Below are 20,005 nucleotides of genomic sequence, written 5' to 3'. Positions count from 1 at the left end.
GGTGATATGGTGTCCTTGGGATATATTTCTATAAGTGGGATGGCTGGGTCAAAAGGCAATTCCATTTATAATTTTTTGAGGAATCTCCATACTGTTTTCCACAGTGGCTGAACCAGTCTGCATTCCCACCAGCAGTGCAGGAGGGTTCCCCTTTCTCCACATTCTCGCCAGCACCTATTGTGTGTTGTTTTGTCAACAAGTGCCATTCTGACTGGTGTGAGGTGGTATCTCATTGTGGTTTTAATTTGCATTTCTCTAATGATTAGTGATGTTGAACATTTTATCATTTGTCTATTGGCCACCTGCATGTCCTCTTTGGAGAAGTGTCTATTCATTTCTTGTGCCCATTTTTGGATTGGATTGTTTGTCTTCCTGGTGTTGAGTTTTACAAATTCTTTATAAATTTTAGTTATTAATCCCTTATCAGATGTATTGTTGAATATGTTCTCCCATTGTGTGGTTTATCTTTTTATTCTGTTCATATTGTCTTTAGCTGTGCAAAAGCTTTTTAGTTTGATATAGTCCCATTTGTTTATCCTGTCTTTTATTTCATTTGCCTGTGGAGATAATTCAGCAAAGATATTGCTGTGATAGATGTCGGTGAGCTTACTGTCTAAGTTTTCTTTTAGAATACTTATGGTTTCACGATTTACATTTAAGTCCTTTATCCATTTTGAGTTTATTTTTGTGCATGGTGTATGTTGATAGTCTAGTTTCATTTTTTGCAAGTAGCTGTTCGGTTTCCCTAACACCATTTGTTAAAGAGGCTGTCTTTACTCCACTGTATGCTCTTACCTCCTTTGTCAAATATCAGTTGTTCATAAAGATGTGGGTTTATTTCTGGGTTCTCTTTTCTGTTCCATTGATCTATATGTCTGTTCTTATGCCAGTACCAAGCTGTTTTGAGTACAATGGCCTTGTAGTATAACTTGATATCCTGAAGTGTGATATCTCCCACTTTATTCTTCTTTTTCAAGATTGCTGAGGCTATTCGTGTTCTCTTTCAGTTCCATATAAATTTTTGGAATATGTGTTCTATGTCTTTGAAGTATGTCATTGATATTTTAATTGGTATTGCATTGAATTGTAAATTGCTTGGGGTAATATAGACATTTTAATGATGTTTATTCTTCCTAACCATGAGCATGGTATATGCCTCCACTTGTTTGTGTCTTCCTTGATTTCTTTTATCAATGTTTTATAATTTTCTGAGTACAAGTCTTTAACCGCCCTGGTTAAATTTACTCCTAGGTACTTTATTTTTTTTTATTGCAATAGTGAAGGGGATTGTTTCCTTAATTTTTCTTTCTGACAGTTCATTGTTCGTGTATAAAAATGCCTCTGATTTCTGTGCATTAATTTTATATCCTGCCACCTTCCTGAATTCTTTTATTAGGTTCAGTAGTTTTTTGACTGAGACTTTAGGGTTTTCTATATACAGTATCATATCATCTGTAAATAATGATAACTTTACTTCTTCTTTTCCAGTTAGGAAGTCTTTTATTTTTTTTCTTGTCTGATTGCTGTAGCTGGGACTTCCAGCACTATGCTGAATAAGAGTGGTGAAAGGGGCATTCCTGCCTTATTCCTGATTTTAGGGAAATTGCTTATAATTTTTGCCCATTGAGTATGGTGTTGGCTGTGGGTTTGTCATAGATGGCCTTTATCATGTTGAGGTATGTTCCCTGTATTCCCACTTTGCTAAGAGTTTTGATCATGAATGGGTGCTGGATTTTATCAAATGCTTTTTCTGCATCTATTGAAATTATCATGTGGTTTTTCTCCTTCCTTTTGTTTATGTGGTGAATCACATTAATTGATTTACGAATGTTGTACCATCCTTGCCTCCCTAGGATAAATCCCACTTGATCATGATGTTTTATTTTTTTCATGTATTGCTGGATCCAGTTTGCTAATATTGTGTTGAGGATTTTAGCATCTAAATTCATCAGAAATATTGGCCTATAATTTTCTTTCTTTGTGTTGTTTTTGGAATCAGAATTATGCTCGCCTCATAAAAGGAACTTGGAAGTGTTTCTTCCTCCTGAATTTTTTGAAATAGCTTGAGAAGGATAGGAGTTAGTTCTTCTTTGAATGTTTGGTAGAATTCACCAGTGAAGTGATCGGGCCCAGGAGTTTTGTTTTTTGGGAGCTTTTTGATAACTGTTTCGATCTCTTTTCTTGTGATCAGTCTGTTTAGATTTTCTGATTCTTCCAAATTGACTTTTGGAAGATGATATATTTTAAGGAATTTATCCATTTTACCTAGGTTGTTTAATTTTTGGGCATACAGTTTTTCATAGTATTTTCTTATAATATTTTGTATTTCTGTTGTGTCAGTTGTTATTTCTCCACTCTCATTTCTAATTTTATTTATTTGAATCCTCTCTCTCTCTTTTTTTTTTATGAGTCTTGTTAAAGGTTCACCGATCTTGTTACCCTTTCAAAGAATCAGCTCTTGGTTTCATTGACCCTTCATATTGTTTCTTTAGCTTCTGTGTTATTTATTTTCACTCTGATCATTATTATTTCCTTCTTTCTACTACTTCTGGGCCTTACATGCTGTTCTTTTTTTAGTTCTTTTAGATGAAGGGTTAGGTTGTTTATTTGAGCTTTTCCAAGCTTCTTAAGGAATGCCTGTAATGCTATAAACTTCCCTCTCAGGACTGTTCTTGCTTTGTCCCATAAATTTTGAGTTGTTGTTTGCTCATTATCATTTGTTTCTAGGAATTTTTAAAATTCTTCTTTGATTCATTGTTAACCCATTCATTATTTAATAACATGCTATTTAGTTTCCATATATTGGAGTATTTTTCAGTTTTTCTATTGTGGTTGATTTCTAGTTTCATGGCATTGTGATCAGAGAAAATGCTTGATATGATTTAAATCTTCTTAAATTTGTTGAAACTGCTTTTATGTCCTAACATGTGGTCTATCCTAGAGAATATACCATGAGCACTTGAAAAGAATGTATATTCTGCTGCCTTAGGGTAAAAGGTTTTAAAGATATCTATTAAATCAAGTTGATCTAGTGTGTCCTTTAAGTCTGCTGTTTTTGTTAATTTTCTTTCTTGAGGATTTATCTAGTGATGTTAGTGGGGTATTAAAATCTCCTACTATTATAGTATTGCTGTTGACTCACCCTTTATATTTATCATAGTCTGTTTTATATATTTAGGTGCTCCTATATTAGGTGCATAGATATTTATGATGGTTATATCTTCCTGTTGAATTGCTCCCTTTATTATTATGTAGTAACCTTCTTCACCTCTTACTATAGTCTTTGTTTTAAAATTCATTTTGTCTGATATAAGTATTGCTACCCCAGCTTTTTTTTCATTTTTATTTCCATGAAATGTTTTTTTTCAATCCTTTTACCTTCAGTCTATGTGCATCTTTTGTTTTAAGGTGTGTCTCTTGTAGACAGCATATGTATGGGTCCCATTTTCTTATCCAAGTAGCTACCCTATGTCTTTTGATTGGATCATTTAATCCATTTACATTTAAGGTTATTATTGATATGTAGTTGTTTATTGCCATTTTATTCTTTAAAGCTGTATTTCTCTTTTGGTATATTCTTTTCTCACTTTCATCTATTTACAACAGGCCCCTTAACATTTCCAGCAGCATTGGTTTGGTTGTAATAAATTCCTTGAGTTTTTTGTTTTTCTTTTGGTCTGGGAAGCTTTTTATTTCTTTTTCAATTTTAAATGATAGTCTTGCTGGATAAAGTAGTTTTGGTTGTAAGCTCTTGTTCTCCATTACTTTGAATATTTCTTGCCATTCCCTTCTGGCCTCAAGTGTTTTTTTTGAGAAGTTGGATGTCATCCTTATGGGGGTTCCTTTGTAGGTGATAGCCTTCTTTTTTCTAGCAGCTATTAATATTTTCTTTTTATCACTTAGCTTTGGTATTTTAATTATGTGTCTTGGTGTAGGTCTTTTTGGGTTTGCCTTTAATAAAGCTCTCTGTGCTTCTTGAATTTGTGGGACCCTTCCTAGCATCAATTTAGAAAATTTTTCAGCTATGATTTGTTTTTTTGTTTTGTTTTGTTTTTTTTTATTATTATTTTTTTTAATTTTATTTTTTTAATGGGGTGACATCAATAAATCAGGATACATATATTCAAAGATAACAAGTCCAGGTTATCTTGTCGTTCAATTATGTTGCATACCCACCACCCAAAGTCAGATTGTCCTCTGTCACCTTCTATCTTGTTTTCTTTGTGCCCCTCCCCACCCCCTATCACTCTCCCATTCCCCCCTCCCCCCCGTAACCACCACACTCTTGTCAATGTCTCTTAGTTTCAATATTATGTCCCACCTACGTATGGAATAATACAGTTCCTGTTTTTTTCTGATTTACTTATTTCGCTTCGTATCATGTTATCAAGATCCCACCATTTTGCTGTAAATGTTCCGATGTCATCATTTCTTATGGCTGAGTAGTATTCCATAGTGTATATGTGCCACATCTTCTTTATTCAGTCATCTATTGATGGGCTTTTTGGTTGTTTCCATGTCCTGGCCACTGTGAACAATGCTGCAATAAACATGGGGCTGCATGTGTCTTTACGTATCAATGTTTCTGAGTTTTGGGGATATATACCCAGTAGAGGGATTGCTGGGTCATAAGGTAGTTCTATTTGCAGTTTTTTGAGGAACCACCATACTTTCTTCCATAATGGTTGTACTACTTTACATTCCCACCAACAGTGTATGAGGGTTCCTTTTTCTCCACAGCCTCTCCAACATTTGCTATTACCTGACTTGCTAATAACAGCTAATCAAACAGGTGTGAGGTGGTATCTCATTGCCGTTTTGATTTGCATTTCTCTAATAGCTAAAGAAGATGAGCATCTTTTCATATATCTGTTGGCCATTTGTATTTCTTCCTGGGAGAAGTGTCTATCCATATCCTCTTCCCATTTTTTTATTGGATTGTTTGTTTGTTTGTTGTTGAGTTTTATGAGTTCTTTGTATATTTTGGATATTAGGCCCTTATCTGAGCTGTTGTTTGAAAATATCATTTCCCATTTAGTTGGCTTTCTGTTTATTTTGTTATCAGTTTCTCTTGCTGAGCAAAAACTTCTTAGTCTGATGTAGTCCCATTCATTAATTTTTGCCTTCACTTCTCTTGCCATTGGAGTCAAATTCATAAAATGCTCTTTAAAACCCAGGTCCATGAGTTGAGTACCTATGTCTTCTTCTATGTACTTAATTGTTTCAGGTCTTATGTTTAGATCTTTGATCCATTTTGAGTTAATTTTTGTACAGGGAGAGAGACTGTAGTCCAGTTTCATTCTTTTGCATGTGGCTTTCCAGTTTTCCCAGCACCATTTATTGAAGAGGCTTTCTTTTCTCCATTGTGTGTTGTTGGCCCCTTTATCAAAAATTATTTGACTATATATATGTGGTTTTATTTCTGGACTTTCTATTCTGTTCCATTGGTCTGAGTGTCTATTTTTCTGCCAATACCATGCTGTTTTGATTGTTGTGGCCCTATAATAGAGTTTGAAGTCAGGTATTGTAATGCCCCCAGCTTCATTCTTTTTCTTTAGGATTGCTTTGGCTATTCGGGATTTTTTATAGTTCCATATAAATCTGATGATTTTTTGCTCTATTTCTTTAAAAAACGTCATTGGAAGTTTGATGGGAATTGCATTAAATTTGTATATTGCTTTGGGTAATATAGCCACCTTGATTATATTTATTCTTCCTAGCCAAGAACAAGGTATATTCTTCCATCTCATTATATCTTTTTCGATTTCCCTTAACAATGGTTTATAGTTTTCATTATATAAGTCCTTTACATTCTTTGTTATGTTTATTCCTAAGTATTTTATTTTTTTGTTGCAATCGTGAAGGGGATTATTCTTTTGAGTTTATTCTCAATTGTTTCATTGTTGGCATATAGAAAGGCTATTGACTTCTGTATGTTAATTTTGTATCCTGCGACCTTACTGTATTGGCTTATTGTTTCTAATAGTCTTTTTGTGGATTCTTTGGGGTTTTCGATGTATAGGATCATATCATCTGCAAAAAGTGATACCTTTACTTCTTTTTTTCCGATATGGATGCCTTTTATTTCTTTATCTTGTCTGATTGCTCTTGCTAGAACCTCTAGTACCACATTAAATAAGAGTGGAGAGAGTGGACAACCCTGTCTTGTTCCTGATTTAAGGGGGAAAGCCTTCAGTTTTGTGCTATTTAATATGATGTTAGCTGATGGTTTATCATATATGGCCTTTATCATGTTGAGATATTTTCCTTCTATACCCATTTTGTTGAGAGTCTTAAATATAAAATTGTGTTGTATTTTATCAAAAGCCTTTTCTGCGTCTATTGATAAGATCATGTGGTTTTTGTTCTTTGTTTTGTTGATATGGTGTATTATGTTAACCGTTTTACATATGTTGAACCATCCTTGAGATTCTGGGATGAATCCCACTTGATCATGATGTATTATTTTTTTAATATTTTTTTAATATGTTGTTGCATTCGATTTGCTAGTATGTTGTTTAGTATTTTACCATCTGTATTCATTAGAGATATTGGTCTGTAGTTTTCTTTTTTTGTGCCATCCTTGCCTGGTTTTGGTATGAGGGTTATGTTGGCCTCATAAAATGTGTTTGGAAGTATTGCTTCTTCTTCTATGATCAGAAAATATGCTTGGTACAACTTCGATTTTTCTGAATTTGCTGATGTTGTTTTTGTAGCCCAACATATGGTCAATTCTTGAGAATGATCCATGTACACTGGAGAAAAATGTATACTCAGTCACTTTGGGATGAAATGTCCTATAGATGTCTATCACATCCAGGTGCTCTAGTGTTTTGTTTAAGGCCACTATATCTTTGTTGATTCTTTTTTTGGATGACTGATCTAGAGCCATCAGAGGTGTATTGAGGTCTCCAAGTATGATTGTATTTTTGTCAGTTTTTGTTTTAAGGTCAGTAAGTAGCTGTCTTATATATTTTGATGCTCCTTGGTTTGGTGCATATATATTAAGAATTTTTATGTCTTCTTGATTCAGTATCCCCTTAGCCATTATGAAATGGCCATTTTTGTCTCTGAGCACTTTTGCTGTCTTGTAATCAGCATTATCAAATATGAGTATTGCTACGCCTGCTTTTTTTGGATGTTATTTGCTTGGAGTATTTTTTTCCAGCCTTTCACTTTGAATTTGTTTTTATCCTTGTTACTTAGATGCGTTTCTTTTAGGCAGCATACTGTTGGATTTTCTTTTTTAATCCATTCTGCTACTCTGTTCCTTTTTATTGGTGAGTTTAATCCGTTTACATTTAGTGTAATTATTGATACTTGTGAGTTCCCTATTGCCATTTTATAGATTACTTTCTGTCAGTTTTGTGTCTTTTTTGATCCTTCTCTTTCATCTTTTTATCTTTTGTTTTTATTTTGTTGTATTCCATACATCTTTCCTCTCTTGCTATGTTTTTTAAATCATATGCTTTTGTGGTGGTTTTTTCAATGGTGGTTACCTTTAAGTAATGAAAAGGGTTCCTACCCTGTTCATTGTAGTGCACTATTTTGAGAGTACTTTTGCACTCCATCGTCCTTTGCTACTGTTAATCTCCATCCTCTACTCCCCTTTTTTTGTTGTTGTTGTCACAGTTTAAATTTGATTTTATTGTGTTCTTCTTGGAGCTTTTACTTGTGGCTTTGTTTTTTTTTGTTCTTTGTATCTGATTGGAGAACCCCCTTTATTAATTCCTGGAGTGGAGGTTTTCTGATGATAAATTCCCTCATCTTTTCTGTATCTGTGAATGTTTTTATTTCTCCTTCATATTTGAAGGATAGCTTTGATGGGTATAGTATTTGTGGCTGAAAGTTCCTCTCTTTCAGGACTTTAAATATTGGGGCCACTCTCTTCTAGCTTGTAGAGTGTCTGTTGAGAAATCTGATGACAATCTAATGGGCCTTCCTTATATGTTGTATTCTTCTTTTCCCTGGCTGCTTTGAGAATTTTTTCTTTGCCCTTGGTTTGTTCCAATTTCATTATGATGTGCTGCCGCGAACCAGCGCGGCTCCAAATAATGGTGTGGAATTAAGGAAACACACTTTGTCAAAACAAAACTGATGGGACTGGGAGGACTCCTCAAACTACCTTGCAGCATCTGAGTTCCCCACAGCCCCAGTTCGCTTTATTATATAGACCTATGCAATTCAAGGACCCTGATACAAAGTTGCACATCAAAGGCTAAGACAGGAGCTCTCCCAAGGCAAAAACAGGATACATTAGTGAAATTTACAAACATCTGAAACAAACAGAGTCAGAGGAAGGGCATGTATATTGCTTCCTGCAACCCAAGGAAGGAAGTGGAGTGGGTGCAAATACTCAGCATCAAAGCCAAATATGGAGATGGAGGGGGGAGAACTTAGCCCCCTGCCAAGCCTTGAATCTATAATGGCTTTTTGCCATTAATGGTCCACAACAATGTGCCTTGGAGTAGGTTTGTTGTGGTTAAGAAAACTCAGAATTCTGTTTGCTTCTTGAATTTTAGGCTTTAGTTCTTTCCACAGGCTTGGGAAGTTCTCACCTATTATTTGTTTGAGTATGTTCTCCATTCCATTTTCTTTCTCTTCTCCCTCTGATATACCTATTATTCTTATGTTATTCTTTTTGATGGAGTCAGATAATTCCTGTAGGACTATCTCATTTTTTTTTTAATTTTTGAGTCTCTTTCTCTTCTCTCTGTTGTGCCTGAAGTTGCTTGTCTTCTATTTCACTAACCCTACTTTCTATCTGGCCTGTTCTATTAGCTAAGCCTGTTATCTCGTTTTTCAGCTTGTGTATTGAGTTTTTCATCTCTGTTTGATTTGTTTTTATAGTTTCAATTTCCTTGGAAATATATTCTTTGTGTTCATTGAGTTGTTTTCTGAGCTCCCTAAATTGCCTTTCTGTGTTTTCTTGTATATCTTTGAGTATTTTTAGGATTTCTATTTTAAATTCTCTGTCATTTAACTCCAAGGTTTCCAATATATTAAATTTTTTCTCCACAGATTTTTCCTCATCTATCTGTGTTACCTCTCTTTCTTTTGTATCCATGATATTTGATTTTCTCTGCCTTAATGGCTTCTGAGGGTGGTTTTGTTGATAGTATTAATGAGATTTAATAAAGAATAAAAAGTTAAAAAAATAAAAAATCAAAGTTTTTAAAAAAAATAATTATTAAATAAAGAAAAATAAAATAAAATTAAAAATTAAAAAAAGGAAATTATTTCCCCCCTCCTTTTTTCCTCTCCTCTCCTCTCTCTTCTTTCTTGAGAAAATTTTGTGGTGAACTTTGAATTATATTGTCCTAAATAGAACAAACAATGCCTGTACTGGAGGGTCTGAATTGGGGAGAAGTAATAAAGGGGAAAAAAAAAGAAAAAAAAACAGAAAAAAAGGGGTATGGACCCACAAAAAGCAAATAAGGGAAAAATTTGGGTCAAGAATAAAATGATTTGCTTATAGGTGTTGGTTGACTAAGAGTTATGATGAAAAGAATAAGAGGGAAACAGGAAAATGGGGGGACAAATTAAAAAATTACTATTGTATTTAGTGGAACAAGAACTAGATAAAATAGAGAGCCAGGGATGGGAGTACTGCTATTGAGTTAAAAAGGTGAAGTAAACCCCCCCCCCAAATGCCACAAACATAAGTTTGAGTCCCAGATAAGATAATTTGTTTGTTATTGAGGTTTGAATGAGAGGAGACGTAAAGGAGAAAGGAAGAAACTAATATAGAGGGAGAAAAGAAAGAGAGAAAGAGAGAGAAATAAAGAGGGAACCACTAAAAGAAGATAAAAGAAAAAAGAGGAGAGAGAGAGAGAGTTAAGGGTTTTGGAGTGCAACCCTCATAGAGAGAAAGGAAGAGGAAAGAAAAGATAATGGGAGATGTACCACTTATGGGTAGTGTAGTTCAAGGAGAGGAGAGAGTAAAACCGGCAGAGAGTTAAACGACCAAATTGGAGGAGGAAAAAAAAATCAATAATGAAAATAACAGAAAGAAACGAATAAATATAATAAAATGGGATAGGTTATAAAGTCTGTGGATTATTCTTGATTTTGAGAGGTTATTTTCTTGCTTTTTCTTTTCTCTCCCTCTTCCTGGTCGGTGACCCTATACCCCAGGTTCTGTCCCTTTGGCACACTCAGGTAGAGGTTTGCAGTTGATGTCTCTATGGCGATGTCATGTATTGTGCTTCAGTCTCGTTGGCAGTCGAGGCTCATTAGCATTTATAGGCTCCAACAGTGAGAGAGTCCGTGTTCCTGGAGCCTCTCTCCTAGTCTTTCCTTCCTCAATTAGTAGCCTGATAATTCAGCTGTGGAGTTGCTGCTAACTCTGCCTGGATAGTTAGAGGCTCAAAGAGCTGGCCACTCCCCACTCTATTCCCACTCAGCACAGGGCTCTGGGTAAGGCTCAGTCAGTCAGAGCTGCTAGCATAATCAGGTGGGGCTTCCACCCACTCAAAGACCTCTGGCTCTGCCACTCTGTCCGGTAACACGGGTGGGCGCCCACTCCTGGGGTGCTTGGAGGAAACTCTCAGTCACTATCTGTGCACAGACCAGGATATCAGGCCAGAAGTCTCACACTCTGAGTGAAACCCCTGCCCACACGGAAAAGTTCCAGCGTTGGAATTAGCTCTCACTCCCTCCTCGTGCTCGGCTTTTTTAGGGTGCTGGGGTGGCCTGGAGATTCCGCTTTTGGCCCACACAAAGGCCCCTTACTCTGCACCTCTGTGGGATAACAAGGGTGTGCACTGCCAAGGCACTCGGAGGAATCTCTCGCTCACTATCTGTGTGTGCGGACCAGGATATCAGGCCGGAAGTCTCACCCTCTGAGTGAAACCCCTCCTGCACGGAAAAGTTGCAGTGTTGGAATTGGCTCTTGCTCCTTCCCCATGCACGGCTCCCTCAGGGTACTGGGGCGGCCTGGAGTTTCAGCTTTTGGCCCACACAAAGGCCCCTGACTCTGCCTCTCTGTGTGGTAATGCGAGAGCACACTGCTGAGGCAGTTGGAGGAATCTCTTGCCCACTATCTGCATGTGCTGACCAGGAGATCAGGGAAAATGGCTGCCCCACTTGTCTTTCTTTGTCTGGGTTTGGCCCGAGTCTTAGCTTGTATTGACTGGGTAGCCACAGGCACAGGTTTTCCTCGGTTTGAATCTCCGTGCCACAGCCTGGTTCAGCCATTTGTGCCGCGGCCTGGATCTATTCACCCCCTTTACCTGCCTCAGTTTCTATATTCTCAGTTCCCAGTGAAAGCCGCCCTGTTTAGGTTAGTGAGGAAAGCGGAGCATTTCTTACTCCCTATTTCCTTTGGGGTTTGATTATATATTTAGCTAATTTTTCACTCAACCATACCTTAGGGTGTATTGCGAAACATCTGGAGGCTCCAAGGATAGATTTTTCTGTTTCTGGTTGAAGATCTTGAGTTTTGGGGGAGATTTATCGGTATCGCTTCCTACTGCACCATTACACTGATGGCATCTCCCCAATATTTTTCTATTCAGATAAATCTGCAAAAAAGAATTGTGTGTGTGTGTGTGTGTGTGTTTGCATATTGAAATTTGTCTTTCAGTGGGGGGATGAGTTTATCTTTCTTTGCTAATGCAGGTCCCTAGTTGGAATGGAAAGTTTTTGGTGGCTCTCCCTTTCTGCAGCTGTCCCCAAGCTAATCATATTTTACCCTGAATAGGACTGAACTATGCCAGAGGGCAATTCTATGTAACTTTTATATCTGAGGAAAGTGAAAGTAAGCAGGAAGGTTTGGTCTAGAGTTCGATTTCTCTGCTTGGTACATGATGAACCTGCCCCTAGAGAGAAGGAATCAATATTGCTTCTCTTCCTTGTTTTATTTATTGATTTTAAAGAAAAAAGAGAAATAAAGAACGAGAGAAAGGTGAGTGGAAGGAGCAGGAAGCATCAACTCATAGTTGCTTCTTTTCTGTGCCTTGACCCGGCAAGCTCAGGGGCTCAAACTGGCAAACTAAGCATTCCAGGTCAGTGCTTTCTCCACTGTGCCACCACAGGTCAGCCTCCTTTTCAGTCTTTAGAGAGTTTTTCTTATCCAAGGAATGGAGATTATAACATCCACCTCAGAGTCATTGTGAGGCTGAAATGAGCTTGGAACTATTGTAAATTCCCAGGTTATAGGCACTCTATCAATATTGGACACGCAGCTGTTCTATTAGCAAGGCTCTTTGATGACCCCTTGCGTGATTCAGTTCACTATTTCAAAGTGAATAGGACAGGTGCCAGGGGAGCAGGGGCTGAACAGCACTTGTGTGTATGGCCATTGTTCACACTTTGTGGCCTCAGAGGCCCAATAATTCCACTTCCTAGCTTTTTCAGTGGTCATCATGTAAACATGCCTGATGCTGAGATAGCTTACCCCACCCCCTTCACTGAGCATGACCTGGTCAGACAGCAGCTTGTATGAAGGCAGCCACCATGAAACAGCAGACACGTTCAGGGCAATGCTAAACAGTTATGGTGGAAAATGAATGATGCTTGTGGGAGGGGCAGAGGTCACTGTTTAAAAGTGAGGATTGAGAATTAGGCCAGGACTGAATTATGACAGGTCTATATTAATAAGGTCAAGTTTTAGACTATTTTAAAATCTATAGATTTGACTTTAAAAAACAAAACAAAAAACAAGTTTGACTTTTTTACATTTTACATGTAAGTGAGATCATATAGCCTTTCTCTGTATGATTTATCTCCACTTAGCATAACGTCTTCAAGCTCCATCCATGTTGTTGCAAAAGGGAAGATTTTCTTCCTTTTCATGGTTGAATAATATTCCATTGTGTATATGTACCACTTTTCTTTCTTTTTTTTTTTTATCTTTAATAACAGTTTTATTGTTTTTTGTCAGGTACTATTTAATATTTTTATTAATATTTTAAAACTCTTTCTTATAACATAATCTATTTTGTGTACCTCTTTTATTGTCCTTTTATTTATTTATTTATTTTTTAAAAATAATTTTATTTTTTTAATGGGGTGACATCAATAAATCAGGATACATATATTCAAAGATAACAAGACCAGGGTATCTTGTCATTCAATTATGATGCATACCCGTCACCCAAAGTCAGATTGTCCTCTGTCACCTTCTATCTTATTTTCTTTGTGCCCCTCCCCCTCCCCCTTTCCCTCTCCCATTCCCCCCTCCCCCCCGTAACCACCACACTCTTATCAATGTCTCTTAGTTTCACTTTTATGTCCCACCTACGTATGGAATAATGCAGTTCCTGGTTTTTTCTGATTTACTTATTTCGCTTCGTATCATGTTATCTAGATCCCACCATTTTGCTGTAAATGATCTGATGTCATCATTTCTTATGGCTGAGTAGTATTCCATAGTGTATATGTGCCACATCTTCTTTATCCAGTCATCTATTGATGGGCTTTTTGGTTGTTTCCATGTCCTGGCCACTGTGAACAATGCTGCAATAAACATGGGGCTGCATGTGTCTTTACGTATCAATGTTTCTGAGTTTTTGGGGTATATACCCAGTAGAGGGATTGCTGGGTCATAAGGTAGTTCTATTTTCAGTTTTTTGAGGAACCACCATACTTTCTTCCATAATGGTTGCACTACTTTACATTCCCACCAACAGTGTATGAGGGTTCCTTTTTCTCCACAGCCTCTCCAACATTTGCTATTACCTGTCTTGCTAATAATAGCTAATCGAACAGGTGTGTACCACTTTTCTTTATCTTCTTTATCCATTTATTCATGATGGGCACTTAGGTTGGTTGCATATCTTGGCTGTTGTGAATAATGCACTCTACATGGGAGTGCAGATATACCTTCAAGACTAAATATCTAGAAGGGGAACTGCTGAAAGACAAATACTGTATACTATCACTTATATGTGGCATCTAAAAAAGTCAAATTTTTCAAAACAATGAGTAACATGGTGGGTAGCAGGGGCTGGAGATAGGGGAATAAGATTTTGTTTAAAGGTACAGCATGCAATACTAGTAGACAAACGAGTTCTGGAGATCTAGTGTACATTATACTAAATATTAATAACAATATTGTGTTATCATCATTAAACCTGCTAAGAGACTAGGTCTTAATTATTCCCATTACAAAATGAAGTCATGTTGTAGTGATATGATAGGGCTATTATTGTTACAATGATAAATCATATTACAATATAAACGTATGTCAGCCTGTGTACACCATTTGTATAATATACTTCAACAAAAACAAACAAGCAAAGAAACAAACAAACCCGAAAGCTATGGGTTTCATTGAGGATTTTAAGTAAGAGCATGGCCTGAAATGTGCCTGTATTTGCATGTAGAGGGAGCACTCTGGCAACAGTGTGGAAATCGATGGAAGGGGAAGACACTGGGCTGGGAGAAGGTTGAACCCCCCTCCCCCAGGATAGGACTGCAGGAATGGAGGCTGAGACCTATTAGAGAGAGCAGAGGGTTGGAACTGAGGAAGGCGAGAGGGAGAGAAGAGGGCAGAGTTTGGGATGACTTCCTAGTTTCTGGCCTCATGGATGGCAGTGTCATTTCCTGAGCTATATGCACAGAAAGACAAGCTGGTGTTGCCTGAGGGCTGAAGAGTTCCATCTAGCAGGAGCTTCAGTTGTTTGAGTGATATCCAAGTAGAGACTTATAGCAGGTAGTTTAGCATGTTAGTCTGGCATGGGAAAAAGGTCAGGCCTGACAATACATTACATCAGTGTCCTGTAGATTCTGATGACGTTGTTTGTCTTTTTGGGAATGTTCTTCTCCTTCCTTCATCCTCTCCCACAACCTCAATGCTACCTTTGCCTTACAGTGGAGACCATACTACCCAAGCTCCAAAATACCTTGGATGCTGTTTCTTCACCAGTGGGCCCTTGGCGACTATTACCACCTGTTCACTGACACTGGGCCTAGTCCCACACATCTACAGGGAATAAGCAAGCATTTCTAGCCTCTGATGGATGCTCAATATATTGGCGACCATCACAAATAATGAAACGATAGATGAATGTTTCTCTTTGATTACAGGAATAATTATCAATTATGCAGCTGTTTGTTGTATCAGCATATCAGCAGGTCTCCTGACTGAAATTCTGAAAAGGGTCCTTTCAAAACGTAAATAGCAGATTGCTTACTTCCCCTCTCTCACTCCCACACACTTACTGTTTCTTCATGTACTGGAATTAATTAACTGTTTTTCCTTCCTTTCCATATGGAAGTCTATAAACCTAGAGGCAGATGCCCTGGTAAGACACATTTGCAGAGAAGAAAGTGAAAGTCCTTCTGTGGATTTTCTTGAACATTGTAGAATAACCACTGTGGCATAAATCACCCCAAATCCATCAGTTCTGGCCTAATATCAAAACAAAAAAGACCTCCATAGCGTGAGTGAATCTTTGTAAATTCAATAGCTCCTTTGAAAAATCCCTCATATTTCCTGCTGCCATAGAAACCATCATTTTTAAGTGGATTGTAAATAAAAGCAAGGCCCTCTGGCTTCATGGTTATCTTATATGAGTACCCTCTGTTAAATATGAAAGAGTGTGCCTTCTTTCCTTCTGAGAGGCCTGGTCTGTTGCTCTTACTTGCATGGTGTCTGACTGTAGTCGTTGGGAAAGCTTAAGTGAATCTTTCTGAACCAAGAGATAAGAAATGCCTGGGACCAAATAGGTGCCAATATTCATTTTAATCCAGTCAGAGGTTTCATGTTCCCGATAAATGACAATAAAGAATAAAAAAAAATCTTTCCTCAGCACACCTAACACAGTATCCTAGATCTGTGCCCAATGCTCACAGAACAGCGACATGAAGGCCACGGCTGTTTTGAGACATTTCATCTGTTTTCCCCAATTCGCTTTGTGAGGAGAATCAAATATTCATTAGGGCTGCTTGCAATGGGAGCCTGCCCCTCTCTGCCCTCCTTGGGCTTTGACTGGCAGTTCTGGTGAACAGTACATCTGAGAGTCTGAACCCTGGAGGAAAGCGGGGTAGCTGGGTGTCGCTCTCTCCTCTGTCTGCCACCCGGCTTACTGCAGCAGCAGTGGGCAGTCTGGAAGACTGGGGGCTGGAAAACTGTCTTTACGAACCTTGAGTTAAAGTGTAACTCATTTAAAGTACACCTCAGGAAAAAGTCTCCTTGGTAAAACTGCCTTAATTTAGCTCAATTTTCCCCTTGTGCATTCTCATCGACTCCATCTTATTGCTTAAAGAGTATTTTATATTTCATCTTATCCTCCAAACTCTCCACTTTCTCATTCTTACACTCTTGTGTCCAGCCCAGCACATCCAGGACCCAGTAAGTCCTCAAAAATCTCTCTCAGACAGTGCAAAAATGAGTTGAAAAGCCATTTCCCATAACTCAGAGTGAGCTTCTCCAGGGCAGATAGCATGTCTCATTAATCTTTGGAATATTAATGAAGATAATAGCTTACATTGGTTCGGTACTTGCCTGCAGTATTATTACCTCTAATCTTCTCTTCAATTCCATAAGATACATTCTGTTATTGTCTCTGTTTGCAGACAATGTAACTGAGTCAGAAAGACAGTTAGCTTGAATCTGTGGTAGAAAGTATTTGACTGGGACCACGATGTTCTCCTGCTTCCCAGGCCTCAGTCTACTTTATTTAGAGAAGATGCTAGCAGATGTTTGTTGAGTGAATAAATCTCATTGAAAATCTATTAGCTCAAAGTTAATAAATGTGTCTAACTTGCTTTTGAGAAGCAGTGGACATCTAATTTCTCAGAGTCATGCCAGTTGCCAGTTGATATTTAGGAGGCTATTGTGGTAATCAATCATGATAGGAATTCACACATGTTTGGCTTTCATCTTTCTAGGTACATAGCATAATTCACTTCCCTATTACTTTGTTAGTTATGGATATATAATCTACCTTAGCTCATGGAATATAAGTGGAACTGATATGTGTCACAAGCTTTAAGGGTCACCAGATAGTCTTTTTCCTGCAGGGTAAATATGAACACAAATGCCTTTCTCAGCCTGGGTTCCCAAGTGACCTCAAAAAACAGGGCCTTTTGTGGTCCATTTTGATTATGTGTAGTGTGAGAGAGAAATTATTATTATTATTATTATTATTATTATTATTATTTTGCTGTTGGCCACTGATACAGTGGCTTGCTTATAACTGTAGCATAACGTCACCCATCTGACAGGTACAAATATCAAATAATTGATTTTCTCTCATTTCAGCCACTTGAACCTCACTGATAGCAATGGGGGTAAAGGTACAGGAGGTTTTCAGAAGATCTATGGTAATTCAACAAATATTAAATGATTTCTCCTAAAATTCCCTTTTATATTTCAAGGTCAAAGAGTAAAGTCTTAAACTGGAAACTCTTTTATTTTTTTTAAGGAAGAGAGACACAGAGAGACAGACAAGGACAGAGAGACAGGAAGAAAGAGAGATAAGAAGCATCAATTTTTCGTTGCAGCACCTTAGTTGTTCATTGATTGCTTCTCATATGTGCCTTGACCAAGGGGCTCCAGCTGAGCCAATGACCCTTTGCTCAAGTCAGTGACCTTTGGGCTCAACCAGAGACCTTGGGGCATTTCTATGAACCCATGATCAAGCCGAAGACCCCACACTCAAGCTAGTGAGCTTGCACTCAAGCCGGTGATCTTGGGGTTTCAAACATGGGTCTTCCCAGGCGATGCTCTATCCACTGTGCCATCACCTAGTCAGGTTTACCCTGGAAACTCTTGATGGTACCTACTAGATATAATTCCTTCTGAAAACATTATTAGCATGGTTACTTTTCTTGATTTGACTGTTTTAGGTCAGTTACCCAAAAACAGACCAGGGTGAAAAATTACTTATTTATTTTTTAGATCTATTGGGTTGACATGGTTTGCCAAAGTATATACATTTTTAAGTGTACTACTCCATCTACACCCCACATCATGCCCTTTCCTGCCCTAAGCAAAGTCCCTTCTGAACCTACTTCCACCCCCTCCATTTTGCCCTCCGCTTCTTATGTCTTCCCTCCCCCCTTTCTTTCTTTCTTTTCTCTGGCTATTGCCACTCTGTCATCTATATCTATGGGCTACATGTATATATTGTTTTGGCTAATTCCTGTGCAGGTGCATTATTCAAGAAGGGCTCCCATGGGAGAGCTGGGGCAGAGTGAGGGAGCAGAGCAGGGAAAGGCAAGCCAAGGCATGACCTTCTCTAGAAGGTAAGTTACACCTCAGTGTTTTCTCACCTGGAGAAAGGAATGTAGGTTTCCCTGCTCTCTCACTTAATGGTTATTGGTTAGTGTTTTCCCATGGGGTGGGGGTAAGATAAACTCCCAGGAACTACCTCCTAGTAGGCCAGTGGCAACCCCTTGGGAAGATATGCATGCATTGGCTGTTGAAAGCATACCGAAGGAGGGAGAATATACACAGAAAGAGTTAATTTGGGGATAATTCTTAGTTTTGCCCTCTTTTAAACTATCTTTGCTCAGAGATCTGTCAAGGAGAAATCAGAGATTGGCCTCTCCATTCCTATGTGACAATAAAAGACAAGGAGAACTAGAGATGCATAATGACCTTCCTGTCATCAGGGAAGCAGTGTGATGAAAGATGAAGTTGGCACCTATGACTCCAGATTCTGGTGTCAGAGAATGGTCTGCTGGCTTTTTGCACTCTTGGCATGAAAGCTGGATGACCAAACTATAAGTGGACTCTGCTTTAATAAAATCTGACATGCAGAAATCTAAATGGACCACAAAGACAAATTAGGGGACATCTCTTCACATTACAAAAGCATTTACTGAAACTGTAAGGCCAAACCCCAGCATTCCTGGAAGCAGTTTTTATAATATCAAAAAATAAGAACCTTACTGTGTAGTTTTTTTTTTTTAAAAAAAAGGTTTACTAAAAGAGATTAGAAGCTTTTAAAAATTTTTTAAATGTTTTTAACAATGACTTATATGCAGGCATAAGATTATTATCCTAGATGGGATATAAAGGAGCTGACCTTTCAAGGTCACTCAGATGTTGTGATCACATGGCAACAAAATTGGGATTCCATGTATGTGTGATTAGAACTGTTTATGCATGACACCACTGTTTTGTACATCTGTCACAAAGAAAGAATAAAGCCTGTGACTATCTTTATCTTAGATGAGCAAATGAATGTGTGAAAAGTTGGAGAAAATACAGACATTGTATTTACCAGAAATTCATAAACTACCAAAAGCTGTAGGTCAAAATGTGAGAATCCATTTCTAAGTGCTTGGGAATGTTATCATTTCAGTTGTAACTGCAAATAATGTGAGATTTTAAAAACAAATACCAAATATATTCTTGTTTGGAAATGTTTTAAACTTTGGTTTTTTATCAATAAATCTAAAAATCTTCTTTCCACAAGAAGCTCTGACATTTTATTTTCAAAATGTTGTGTCTTCCTTCTGGTGCCCAACTCTCCTGCCCCCTCAGCCCTCCCGTAACAATCATACCGACAAATAAAAATCACCCAATACTTTTAGAGTTCATTGTTCTAACTCAAAAGCTGTCTGCACTTTTTAGCAGAATCATTTTCAACATATTTTATTTGCTGTCTATCTGTCATACTTACCATGATGTTGTTTTTGAGGAAGGGGAGTAGCAGAAATAACTAAACTTTTTATCATAATATCTTTAATCAGTAAGGGAACACAGCCATGCAACTGGCTTTTCTTTTTTCTTGCAGCTTTTGGATTCCCTCTCTGTGGAGTCTTGCTGGATGGCCTCTAGAGCCCCGGCTGCAGTGTTGTGCCCCTGCTCTCTCCATGTGAAAGGTGCAGGCATAGTGTGATCGCTGGCAGGTAGGATTAGCAAGAAGGAGAACATGAAAGCTAATGGGTATGAGTCAATGTGGGCATTTATCCCCTCTATATCCTCCTCCACGCCCTCCCCCATAATGACCACACTGTTGTCCATGTCCATGTGTTTTGTTTTTGTCCTTTTATTGTTCTATCCGCCATCTCCCTCACCCAGCACTACTTCCACCCCCCACCT

The sequence above is a fragment of the Saccopteryx bilineata genome, chromosome 5 (assembly GCF_036850765.1).
Source record: "Saccopteryx bilineata isolate mSacBil1 chromosome 5, mSacBil1_pri_phased_curated, whole genome shotgun sequence".
NCBI lineage: Eukaryota > Metazoa > Chordata > Mammalia > Chiroptera > Emballonuridae > Saccopteryx > Saccopteryx bilineata.
The sequence above is the reverse complement of the archived record's forward strand: the minus strand, read 5'-3'. Positions refer to the sequence as shown.